Consider the following 12,232-nt stretch of genomic DNA (forward strand, 5'->3'; position numbering starts at 1 on the left):
TGGCAGTTGGGCTCTGAGGGTTTTTTCCTGAGGAGTTGTTTTGTTTGGCGTTTGTAGTTCTAAAAATAAAGTTAGTTTCTTTTGACAAGTGGCTCCTGAATTGTGCCCAGCCAGACTGCGGCAGAAGTGGTTCAATTAAAGTAACGACTTTGTAATTCTATAGGATGTGACTACTGTTTCCAACCCATTCTACCAGGCCTGGTAGAAATTTGCAAGTCCATTTCTAAGTCTCCAGATCATAAGAAAAAATTTTTTTTTTCAAATTTTCACAGATGGACCAATATCACACAGACCCTAAGTACTTGGTAATGAGGGTAGGGATTATGGGAAACTTTTTGGAATTGTGTGGATCCATCCTGCCTTCTGATTTGTCTTCCCTATTTTCTCTCTCACTCATTATAGTACAAGGGGTTCTTAACCACTAAGCCACATCCCCAGACCCTCTTTCATCCCCATGACAGTAGAATGCAGGTATATACACTTTGGTATATTATACTTGGATCAGATATCATTTCTCATTTTTCTGAGTGTACATGTTGCAGAATCATATTAGTCATGTAGTCAAATATATACATACAGTAATGATGTCTGTTTCAATCTACTACTATCTTTCCTATTCCCACATCCCTCTCCCCTCCCTCCCATCACTTCCCCCAACCTAATGTAAGGTAAAGCTATTCTGCCCCAGTGCCCCCTCCCTCCTGAATTAGCATCAGCATAATAGAGAAAACATTTGTCTTTGATTTTGCGAGACTGGCTTATTTCACTTAGCATGATATTCTCCAACTCCAACCATTTACTAGAAAATGCCATAATTTTAGCCTACTTTCCACCTGACTAATATTCCATTGATTGTATATACCACATTTGCTTTATCCATTCATCTTTCGAGAACCACCTAGGTTTGTCCATAGTCCAGCTATTGCAAATTGAGCTGCTATAAACATTCATGTGGCTGCTGAGGAGGTCATACATGTGAAATTATTTTTTAAAACAACAAGTTGCTGAGTAGGAGAAAATATTTTACATTACATATTTAATTATTTCATAGTATTCAGACTATAAAAGGAACTCTAGTGACTCCATAATAAAATGATCAACAAATTAAAAAATGAATTCCGAATTGTGAACCCCTCAGATATTTCTGCTACTCTTTATGGTGTTTTCTGAGAATGATTTTCAAAATGCTAATTGTTACTTTTTGCTCCCAGTCATCTGGAAGTTTCTAGAGAAAGTTTCTAGTCATCTGCACTAGGCCTAAGTTCCAGTGGTTTTGCTAACTTCTGTTTCTGGAAGAATTGTTTCTCTCTCAACTCAATTATAGGTACCAAAGAGGAAAACAAAACAAACTACCAATAGACTCAATCATATTTGAGCACTTTCTGAGCCCTGACCTACCCTTGTTCACCCCAATAATAATTCCAGGCCTTCCAGTTGTTTTCAGAAGTAGTTTCTCCGTGTACTGAGCATCTAAAATTAGTGACTTCTGTCCAGGGAGTATATCCTAAACATCGAATTTCTATAAGCAACAGAGACTGAGCATGTGCAAATATCCATACATTACAAATAGTTGGATTTGCATTGTTTGTAACTACTTCCAAAAACTAAAATTTGCAGCAGTAGTGTTAAAAATGTGTTAGGAATCACAGATTCCTGTTTCACCACAGAAAATACAGTACACTCTTCTTCTAGCTACTTGACAGCCTGGAATATAACACACTTGCCTCAGAAATTTAATGCATCAGTCAAATGAAAACTTTCCTTCACCCTAAGCAGTCTTGTCAGAATGCCTATGATAAAAATCTGAAAGATAGGGGCTGGGGTTCTGGCTCAGTTATAGAGTGCTTTCCTAGCACATGGGAGGCACTGTGTTCAAGCATCAGAACCACATAAAAAACAAATAAATAAAATAAAAGTTATTTGTCTATATGACTAGTAAGTAAATAAATAAGATATTTAGAAGTAAAAAATAAAAATCTGAAAGATAGTAGGTAATCCAGAGCATATGAGCATGGATATAAAGATTCACTTGTAAAAATGCTGGTGAGAATATAAATTGAATAAAGCTATTTTTGAAAATGGTATTAAGGTTCTTCAATAAGTTAAAATAAAAATGTCATATGATTCAGTAGTAGTAATTCTGGGTATGTATCTAAAAAAAATTGGAGTCATTAGATAATAGAAAAGACTATATTTTCATTGTAGTATTTTTCACAGAACCTGGTAAAAGAACTGAAGTACCTTTAAGGTAAATGGTAGGTTGTTCATGGTGCCATATACCTGTATTCCAAGCAGCTTGGGAGGGTGAGACAGGAGAATCATGAATTTAGAGCCAGTCTCAGCAACATATCAGCCAGCCACTAAGCAAATCAATGAGATCTTGTCTGTAAATAAAATATAAAAAAGGAGCTGGTGATGTAGCTCAGTGGTCTACTAGCTCTGATTTCAACACACAGCATAATAAATAAATAAATAGTCTCAACACATTGACACTATGCTTTATTTTCCAAGAAGCAATTTACTTGCACCCTTTTTGGATTAACTGGACAAGATGTGTTACATTCTTTAACAACCTATTATCTGCAGGAGAAATGCAGGTTCAAAATAATGTTTGTAAGAGGAACGCAAGTTACACTAAAGGGGAGACTTTCATGATCTTGTTAAAGACCAGATTCTGGAACTCAGGGAAATAAAGATAATTCCTACTAACCATAAAATCTGCAAGAGTTTATGATTAAGAATTCAATTATAAATCATGAACATGAGGCTAGTTAACCTAAAGTTTTCATGGCACTGGATACTTGAGAGTTTGATATTATCCTGTTGTCAGTCCAAAGTCCAGAAGTTTACCTTGGCAGGATTCTTTAGAATCTTTTCTTGGATCTCTAATAAAATTGGAGAGAAAGAGAGCCATGCTCTTCTCTTTACAGAGAGGGCACATTCTCTCTCTTTAAAGTGTCACCTTTTTTCTTCACATCACTTCTAATAAACTCATTGTGTCTGCTTTTTTCTCATGTGAAATGTTCTCAAAGAGAAAGCAAAATCTATAAACTGTCATCCAGTTCTTGGAGGAAAAATTAGAAATACTGCATCAATTTGAAATATAGCATAAAAATAGTTGATAAGGCAAAGAGGGAATGCTGTCATTAAAATTGTGAACAGAGCTGAGTGCAATGCTGCACTCCTGTAATCCCAGGGTCCTGGAAGGCTGAAGCAGAAGAATCATGAGTTCCATGCCAGCTTCAGCAAGGGAGAAGTGCTAAGCAAATAAGTGAAACATCTTTCTTTAAATAAAATACAAAATACTGCTGGGGATTTGGCTCAGGGGTCGAGTGAGCCAATAAGTTCTAGAATGACTTGTTATCCAGTGAAAATTAATTGACCCACCATAGGCTGGAACACGAGATTCGATCACAAGTTCCACAGAAGTCATATGGAAAATATCTGGTGTCTTATAGATAATGAGGTTAAGTCGTTTTTGCACCCTCTGTCTGACAGGGTCACAGCATGGGGGATGCCATGGCAGAGCTACACCATTTTGAAACTGAAACCATGGGTAAGGTTAAATGTATTGTTTATGATACTCATGATATGGATAATAGGGTATACATCAATCAATAATAAAAGTACATGTTGATGGAAATGGCAGGAAAATTCCCAAACTGAGACTGAAGGTACACTTAAGACATGCCTGGAGATGTGTTTTAATATCTGTCAGGACACAAACAGTAGCGTTATTCCTCAGAAATTTATGAAGAAAATATTACAAATCCCAAGATTCTTGAGAAAAACTTAACAATTTGCACTAAGCCCCACATTCTAAATCTACAATCTGTGCAACATACATTTCCCCCCACTAACAGGCCCTCCTTTGCCTTACACAGGAATTCATGATAAAAATGGGAAACACATTGTTAATATTAATGGTAAATGGGTTGTGTTGAAGAGCCTGCTCTTTTGTTAAAGATTACAAAAAAATTAAAATAGTTGTATTTTGGAAAAGTATCAAAGAAACTCTTAAAGAAAGCAGTTAAATAGGTCATATGAAAAAGAAAATTACCTTTGGAATCAAAAATAGAATAATATAAAATTAATATACATATATTTTAGAAGCACTTCAGAAAATTGCTTTTAAGTAATAGGCTTTAACTACTTTAAGTGTTTTATTGGGACTTTACAAGTAAGAAATCTTACCAATAATCATAGGTATGCTTTAAAGTTAAAGGTTAATGATATAATTATACATGTGCTTTAAAGTTAAAAGTTAATAATACGTTAAGATACATGTAGTCGAGTTGTGTAGTCTAGCACTTATTGATTGAGGTGAAAATGTAAAAGCTTAATCATGATTGGCAAAGGTTACAGGAAAATATTTTAAACAATGCACTCAATATCTTAGGTAATTAATATATATCTGAAAATATTGTAACTCTTAAAAATTATGTAAATCAAAGAAATTTTGAGCTTTGAACCTATCCATTAACTACATGAAAAAACACTTGTAAAAAATGTTTAAAAATAAAGGCCCCTCTAGGGGCAGTGGGTACTTCTGAAGGCTGCTCATAACTTGCAACTATAGTACTGTCTCCTCTTCTTTCACCTAAGCCACTCATCCTTCAGGATCCCTGGATCTCTGGTAGCTAGGGCTTGACCTAAACAATGGAGATTTAATTTTTTTTTCTTTTAAATTTAATGTTGAGTTTGTTGATGGGCTGTATTGAAATATATATAAAATCTGTGATTTGCACTCATATTCTCATAGTACCCCATACCAATGGGGGGGGTAGACATCATAATCCTACCACTATGCTCAAGGCAAAATTGCACACAAGTCTGTTTTTTTTTTTAATTTTTGTCAGGTATGGTGGCACACACCTGTAATTCTATTTTTTTTCTTTTTTCTTTTTTTTAAAGAGAGAGGGGAGAGAGAGAGAGAGAAAATTTTTAATATTTATTTTTTTAGTTCTCGGTGGACACAACATCCCTGTTGGTATGTGGTGCTGAGGATCGAACCTGGGCCGCACACATCCGAGGCGAGCGTGCCACTGCTTGAGCCACATCCCAAGCCCCATAAGTCTGTTTTTAATTGCTTATACTCCAGAGTCTAGAGATCTGGCACCCTCCATCTCTTTTTCATTTTTATCGTTAATACTAGAAACTTTAAATTTTATTTGTACTTTTCAAGTACAGCATAAGGTGTGTAGAAATGGTGGGTATATTTTGGACTGGTCTCCTAAAATTGACAAAAGGCAGTTATGCAAGGGTAATGCCATGAATCCTGGAAGATTTGTTAGTAGCATCCTGACCTTCAGGGAAGGTGGCATACAGAAAGATGTTTGGCACTTAATTGCTGCCTCAGAATTCTTACATTTTACTGACAAAGCTTTACCAGACTTTGTAGGCAAGAACTGTAACAGGAAGGTTCTTGCTACAGCTTATGGGCCTGTGTTCAATCTCCTTATGTTTTAATTACAGGAAATGTAAAAGTTAAAAGGGAAAATGATAGATGTCTTGTTACATGTCATAAATGTAATTTAATTAATTGTTTCACCAGAAATAATAGAGGAAAAAGGAACATTGACACTTCATCAGCCCTCCTTTGTCTTATTACCAGGAAATATTTCAGAGCCATGGTAGGCTGATGCTGCTTTTCAAGTCGTACAACAAATACACATCCAGCTAGCGCGACCTAAGTGTGCTCTTGGACTCATAATAGTGAGAGTTGTTCGCTTGGTTTCTTTAATTGCTTCCATGGTGACAGCTTTGGTGGCCATATCTCAAATATTCAACATGCAAATTTTCTTAATTATTTGCCTAAGAATACTTCCAAGGCTCTTCACAATCAAATAAATATTGATGAAAGGAATGTGACCAAGCTAAATGCCTTAGAGACTGCTGTCATGAATATAAATAATGAACTTTCCACTTTGAAATTCAAGGAAAGACCTAAATGTCATGCTATAAGTAAGTGTGTGATACTGCTGCCAAATGCAATGCTTCTTAATGGTATTGGAAGAAGCTTCAAATCCATTTGTTGGATATTTGGCAGAATAATGCTTGGATCTTTTGGAGCTGCATCATCAGATTCAAGATACAAAAATGTAAGATTCATTTTTCAGATCCTACTTCTTTAGCTGATCAAATACTTAAAGAATTAAACAGCTTTAACCCTGGAAACATTCTTAAACACTCTGCATGGTATATTCTTGTATTGTTCTCATTGCTACTTATTCTCTCTTGTGTTGTAATTGTAGGATGCTGTGCCCCTAGAAGAAGAATTCAGGAACTCAAAATAATGACCCATCACCTGCCTTTTCAAAGAAAGAAGGACGGATATGTGGGAAGCCCTTCTGAATGACCCATGCCTTCCAGTCCTGAAGCAGGAGGCTCTGACCAGTCACTACATTTGTGGTGACTTGGGTGTTATTCCAGCTTAGATAGAGAGATGGGTCTTCAGACGTAGGCATTATTCATGAGGGTTGACTTACCCTCATGTGTCCCTTGTAACCCTGCCCCCTCTGGCCTTTTTTGAATAGAACTTTCTAAGAACAAGTTACTCCAATAAAAGCTCTCTTCTGAATGTGGTCACTTTCTCACCAGCCTCTCGTGATTTTCCCTTGCCCTCCCTTTTGGTGAGCCTGAGACCAAGAGCAGAGAAGAAGTCCTGAAGCTTGTTTAAAGGTAAAGTGTGTCTATGTTTTATTTGGTGTCCCTGGAAATTCACAGGACTGCCCTTAAGTTAAGCTGACTTTGCAGGTCGGGGGCAGCATTTTGTAACTGTGTGGGGAGCAATTTTCCTGACCTGCATGGGCAGCAATTTGTAACTGGTGTTCAGATGGATTACATACACACACAAACACACACACACACACACACACACACAAACACACACACAGTGCTTATATTTTTCAAGAGTGAAAGCTAAAGCAAAAATGCCCCTGAGATGACTAGATATCCACAAGAAGAAAAAATGTATTTGGATATGTACCTCACATCATGTACAAAAATAAAATTAAAAAAAGGATCAAAGTCCTTTGTGTAATAGCTAGAAGCATAAAAGTCATAAAAACAGTTGAGGAAATTTTCATTACTTTGGATGTGGTTATGGCTATATAATATTTGTATTTATTTTAATCTCGCCACTCAGAATAATCCCCATTTAAAAGTGGTATGATTTCATGTCAAAATAAAACTTAATGTTACGTGTAACTGAAATTCACTAATAAAAAAAGTAAAATTTAAAAATGAACAAAGGTACTGGAGATGTAGCTCAGGGGTAAAGCACCCCAGAGTTCAATTTTCTGTACCAACAAATAATTATTAAAGGAACAAAGATATTTGTGAATGTAATAGGCTTAATCTTGACTCTGTTGATACTTCTGTGTGTTCGGTGAAAATGAGAACCATTTTCATGATAATTCATAACTTGCTAAAAAATATGACCACCAAATTATTATATTTCTCTTTTTTGTGACTCAACAATGCATTCATGACTACATGAAGAAGCGACAAGTATACAGATGTTATTTGGGGTCAGAAGTTAATTAGTTAATATTTCTTTTACAGCCCTTTATCTAATATGATTCCACACAATGCTATTGATCATTTGGCTCCAGAGGAGTAATCTTTACTCTTGACAAATTTCAATTTTATTTAAGTCTATAGATTAAGAAAAATGGATGTCCAGTTTTGACTTATACAAGGTAAATGTGGTTGGAGTTTTCAGATAGAAGTCCCCACTGGGGACAGTGAAATTTCAAATAGTATATATGGAAGTCTAGATGAAGTCTATAGTTTAAAAAAAAACATATTGGCTAAATTATAAATATATTTTTCTTTACCCTTCACAAAATTTATTATGCCACATCATAAACCTCATATCTAAAATCCTGTAGATACTTTCTAAATATGTGGCATTATAAGCAGTATCTTTTGGCACATGCCTATAATCCTAGCAGTTTGGGAGGCTGAGGCAGGAGGATCACATGTTCAAAGCCAGACTGAGCAATTGGTCTCTAAGTAAAATTTTTAAAAGGGCTGGGAATGTTGCTCAGTAGTTAAGCTCCCGTGGGTTCAATCCCTGGTACCAAAGAGAAACAAAGAAAATTTGTCTTTTCTAAGAATCCATTGTTCAATGCAGGGTTATGAGATTTTTACATGTTTTCTGCCAAGAATCTTGTAGTCCCAATTCTCATATTTACACTTTTCTTCCATTTAAAAATTTAATATTTTTTTTTTAGTATTTGGCACACACAACATCTTAGTTTGTATGTGGTGCTGAGGATCGAACCCGGGCTGCACGCATGCTAGGCGAGCGCGCTATCGCTTGAGCCACATCCCCAGCCCCTTCCATTTAAAATTAATTGTGTAAAGTGTGAGATAGTGTTTGAGATCATATTCCATAAATATAAGGATCTATTTCTAAATTATATTCCATTTACTTTTTTTTTTGCAGTAATGAATTTGAATCTAGAAACACTCTACCACTGAGATTTATCCCCAGTTCATTATTTCTTTGGTTTTGAGACAATATCTTGCTATATTCCCAAGGGTGACCTCAAATTGTCAATTCTTCTTCCTCAGTCCCTTGAGTTGCTGGTACTATAGGCATCCACAACCATGCCTGGAATATTATTCCATTTAATCATTTTGTAAGTGTGACTCAGTACTGATTACAGTAACATTTTCAAAATAGCTTTGATGAAGATGTACTATATATACACAATAAAGGGTCTCTGCATGGTATTTTAACACATATGCCACATCCACTGATGAAATCCCTTTCTCATTTCCCACCTTCACTCTTTAACCTTTAAAAATCACCAACCTAAATTCAGGTTTAGCCTCCCCCACACGAGGGACAGCATGCATTGTTTGTATTTATGTGTCTGGTTTTGTTTCATTTTACCACTGTACCCTCAAATTTCATACAATTGGTTGCAGGTGGCAGGATTTCATTTTTATGGATGTATGCATACATATATGCCATATTTTCTTTATCCATCTGTCACACAATTCCTAGGTGATTCTATATCTTTTCAATTGGGATGTGCCTCAATAAACATGGGCATCCAGGTATCAGATGAAGGTTTCATTCTTGTTCATTACATACTCCCAAGTGGGATACCTGAATCACAAGGTAATTCTATTTTAGTATTATTTGGTTGAGATACAAAAGACTTAACCAAAGCCTCATGTGCTTGGCAAACATTTGACAATTAGACTACATCACAGTGACTTATTTTATTATTATTATTATTATTATTATTATTATTATTATTATTATTATATATTTTGAGGGAGCATTACATTAAGTTTCCTATCCTCGCAGCAAATTCAGGATCCTCCTCCTGTGATCTCCCAAGTTGCCAACTTTACAGGCATTTATCACCATTCCTGGCCTCCAGCGTATTTCTTTTTTATTGGAGACAGGGTTTTGCACTGTTTGAACTTGAACTTATACAAGCTGGCCTTAAACTTGTAATCCTCTTTCTTTAGCTTCTTAAATATATGGGATTAGTCATGTGCCATGATCACAGCTATTGTTAATTTTTTGAGTAATATGCACAGTTTTTCATATCAGCTACCCAATTTACTTGCACACACCTGTGCCTAAGTGTTGATTTTTTTCTACATCCACATCGTGTTTGTCACTTTTCTAATTTATCCATTCTTACTGGGATGTGATGATACCTCATGTATTTTTTTTTCTTGTGGTGCTGGGGACTGAACCCAGGGCCTTGCACATGCAAGGCAAGCACTCTACCTACTGAGTTATTTCTCCAGTCTTCCTCATTGTATTTTTTATTTGCATTTTCCTGAAGGCTACTTATATTGAATATTTTTCTTCATGTTTGCTGGAACTTTTTGTTTCTTTTGAAAAATTGTCTACTTCGTATGCCCACTTGAATGGCATTACTTAGTTTTTGATTGTTTGTTTGGTGTTATGATTTTTTTGTTCTTTACATATTCTAAATATGAAGATTGTATCAAACACATACTGGGCAAAGATTTTCTCCCATTTTATAAGGATTCCCTCCCCCCTTTTTTTCTTTGCTGTTCATCAACTTTTTAGTTTAATGGAATTTTTAATTTTTACTTTTTGTGATTTCAAAATTCTGTCCAAAACATTTGTTGTCCTTACAAGAGTCTTAAATTGCTTTCCCTTGTTTATTTTGTAGTTTCACAGTCAGGTCTTTTAGCACTTTTGAATTTATTTTGAACAGGGTGAGGAATAGGTATCCAGTTTCTTTGAGTACTGAAAATTTATAATGAGCTTTAAAATTGGGATGTATGAGTCTCCCAGTTTTGTTCTTTATATTTTTATTGAAAACAAACAAACAAACAAACAAACTGTATTTGGTATTTGAGGTTGACTGAACTTCCATATTCACTTTAGGCTTATTATTACATCTTTTTCAAAAATGGCATGTGGGAATTTTGGTAAGATTTACATTGATATGTAAATTAATTTGCATTTTACCATTTCAGCAACATTAATCTTATCAATAAATAGTCAATGCCTATTTATTCTTTTAAACATTTTCTATAGTATTTTCTGCTTACAAGAGATATTTGTTTGTTAATTTTTTGCTATGTATTTAATATTCGATACTACCATAAATGGAATTTTTAAAAGTAATTTTGCTTTTAATATTTATTGTTCAGCTACAAAAATTGTATTGATTGGTGCTATATCCTGCACAAATGCTGAACTTTTTTATTTAAATCATTCTTTCGTAGAGACCTTAGGATTTAATTCACACAAAGCTATCTATCTGTTTTTAGAGTTAGATATAGATTGATAGTTTCACTTCACATTTCTAATATGGAATTTTGTTGTTGTTGGGTACCAGGGATTGAACTCCTGGGCCCTTGACTCCCGAGCCACATCCCCAGCCCTATTTTGTATTTTATTTAGAGACAGGTCTCATTGAGTTGCTCAGCACCTTGCTTTTGCTGAGGCTGGCTTTGAACTCACAATCTTCCTGCCTCAGCCTCCCAAGTCACTGGGATACAGGTGTACACCAACCATGCCCAGCTCTGATATGGATGTTACTATTGTTTTTTTTTTACTGATTAAATCTCTTATTAAGTCTTTTGAGATTTTCTATGTCTAAGTCAGTTTTGATGGATGTTATGTAAAAATTTGTTCACATTCAATTGTTCATAATATGCCCTTAAATTTTTCTAATTTTTTTGTGGAGTCTGTTTTTGTGGTCTCACTTTTTTTTGATATTTATTAACTTGAGTACTCTCTCTCTCTCTCTCTCTCTCTCTCTCTCTCTCTCTCTCTCTCTCTCTCGCTTGGTTAATTGAACAATCAATTTTGTAAATCTTTTGAACAATCAAGTTTGTTTTCTTAATTGTTTTGTCTATTTATTTTATGCTTGTTCTATTCTTTATTAAAATTTATCCTCTGTGCAATTTGATTACAGCTTGCTTCTCTTTGTCTAGTACTGTGTAAATTTAGGTATTTGTTTGGGCAGTTTTTATTTTATAATGTAGGCCTTTGTGGTTATGAATTTTCTTCTGAGGGCTACTTTAGCTGCATCTCATCAGTTTTGGCATGGTTGCTTTCATTTTCATGTTTGATTTTCATTTTTATCCATTTAAACGAGTTTCTATTTTTTTCTTTTTCTTCTTCCTAAAGAGTTCACTAATTGCTACATGTTTGTAAATTTTAAAATTTTCTGTTTTATTAACTTTAGTTCATTGTAGTTACAAAAGATACTTGTCCTAATTTCAGTGCTTTAAAATTCATTGACATTTTTATGGCTTTAAAATGGCAAGTTCTGCATAATGTTTCCTACACACTGGAGTAAAATGTGTATTCTACTCTTCGGGGCAGAATATTCTATAGAGTCCTCTAGACCTAGAAGGGCTATACTGTTGTTCAAGTCATTTTGTTTTGTTTTACATGAACTTTCTGCTAGACATTTCATTCATTCTTGAAAATGGGATATCACAAATTATCCACCCCTTTTTGGAGAAATTTTTCTTCCTTTAATCCTGATAGTTTTCACTTCACATATTTTGGAGCATTGTTTTTTTGACATGTATACATTTATAAGTTAGTTTGTGAGATTGCCCCCTTTATTGATATGTATTATATATTTTAATTTTTATCATAAATGTGCATATGTATTTAATATATAATTTAATATATGTAATTACGAGTATATATCATGTTCTTGCCTCTGTCTAACAATTTCTGTTACAGCTGATTTTG

This window comes from Spermophilus citellus (genome assembly GCF_964194105.1).
Source record: "Spermophilus citellus genome assembly, contig: SCAFFOLD_241, whole genome shotgun sequence".
Classification (NCBI taxonomy): Eukaryota; Metazoa; Chordata; class Mammalia; order Rodentia; family Sciuridae; genus Spermophilus; species Spermophilus citellus.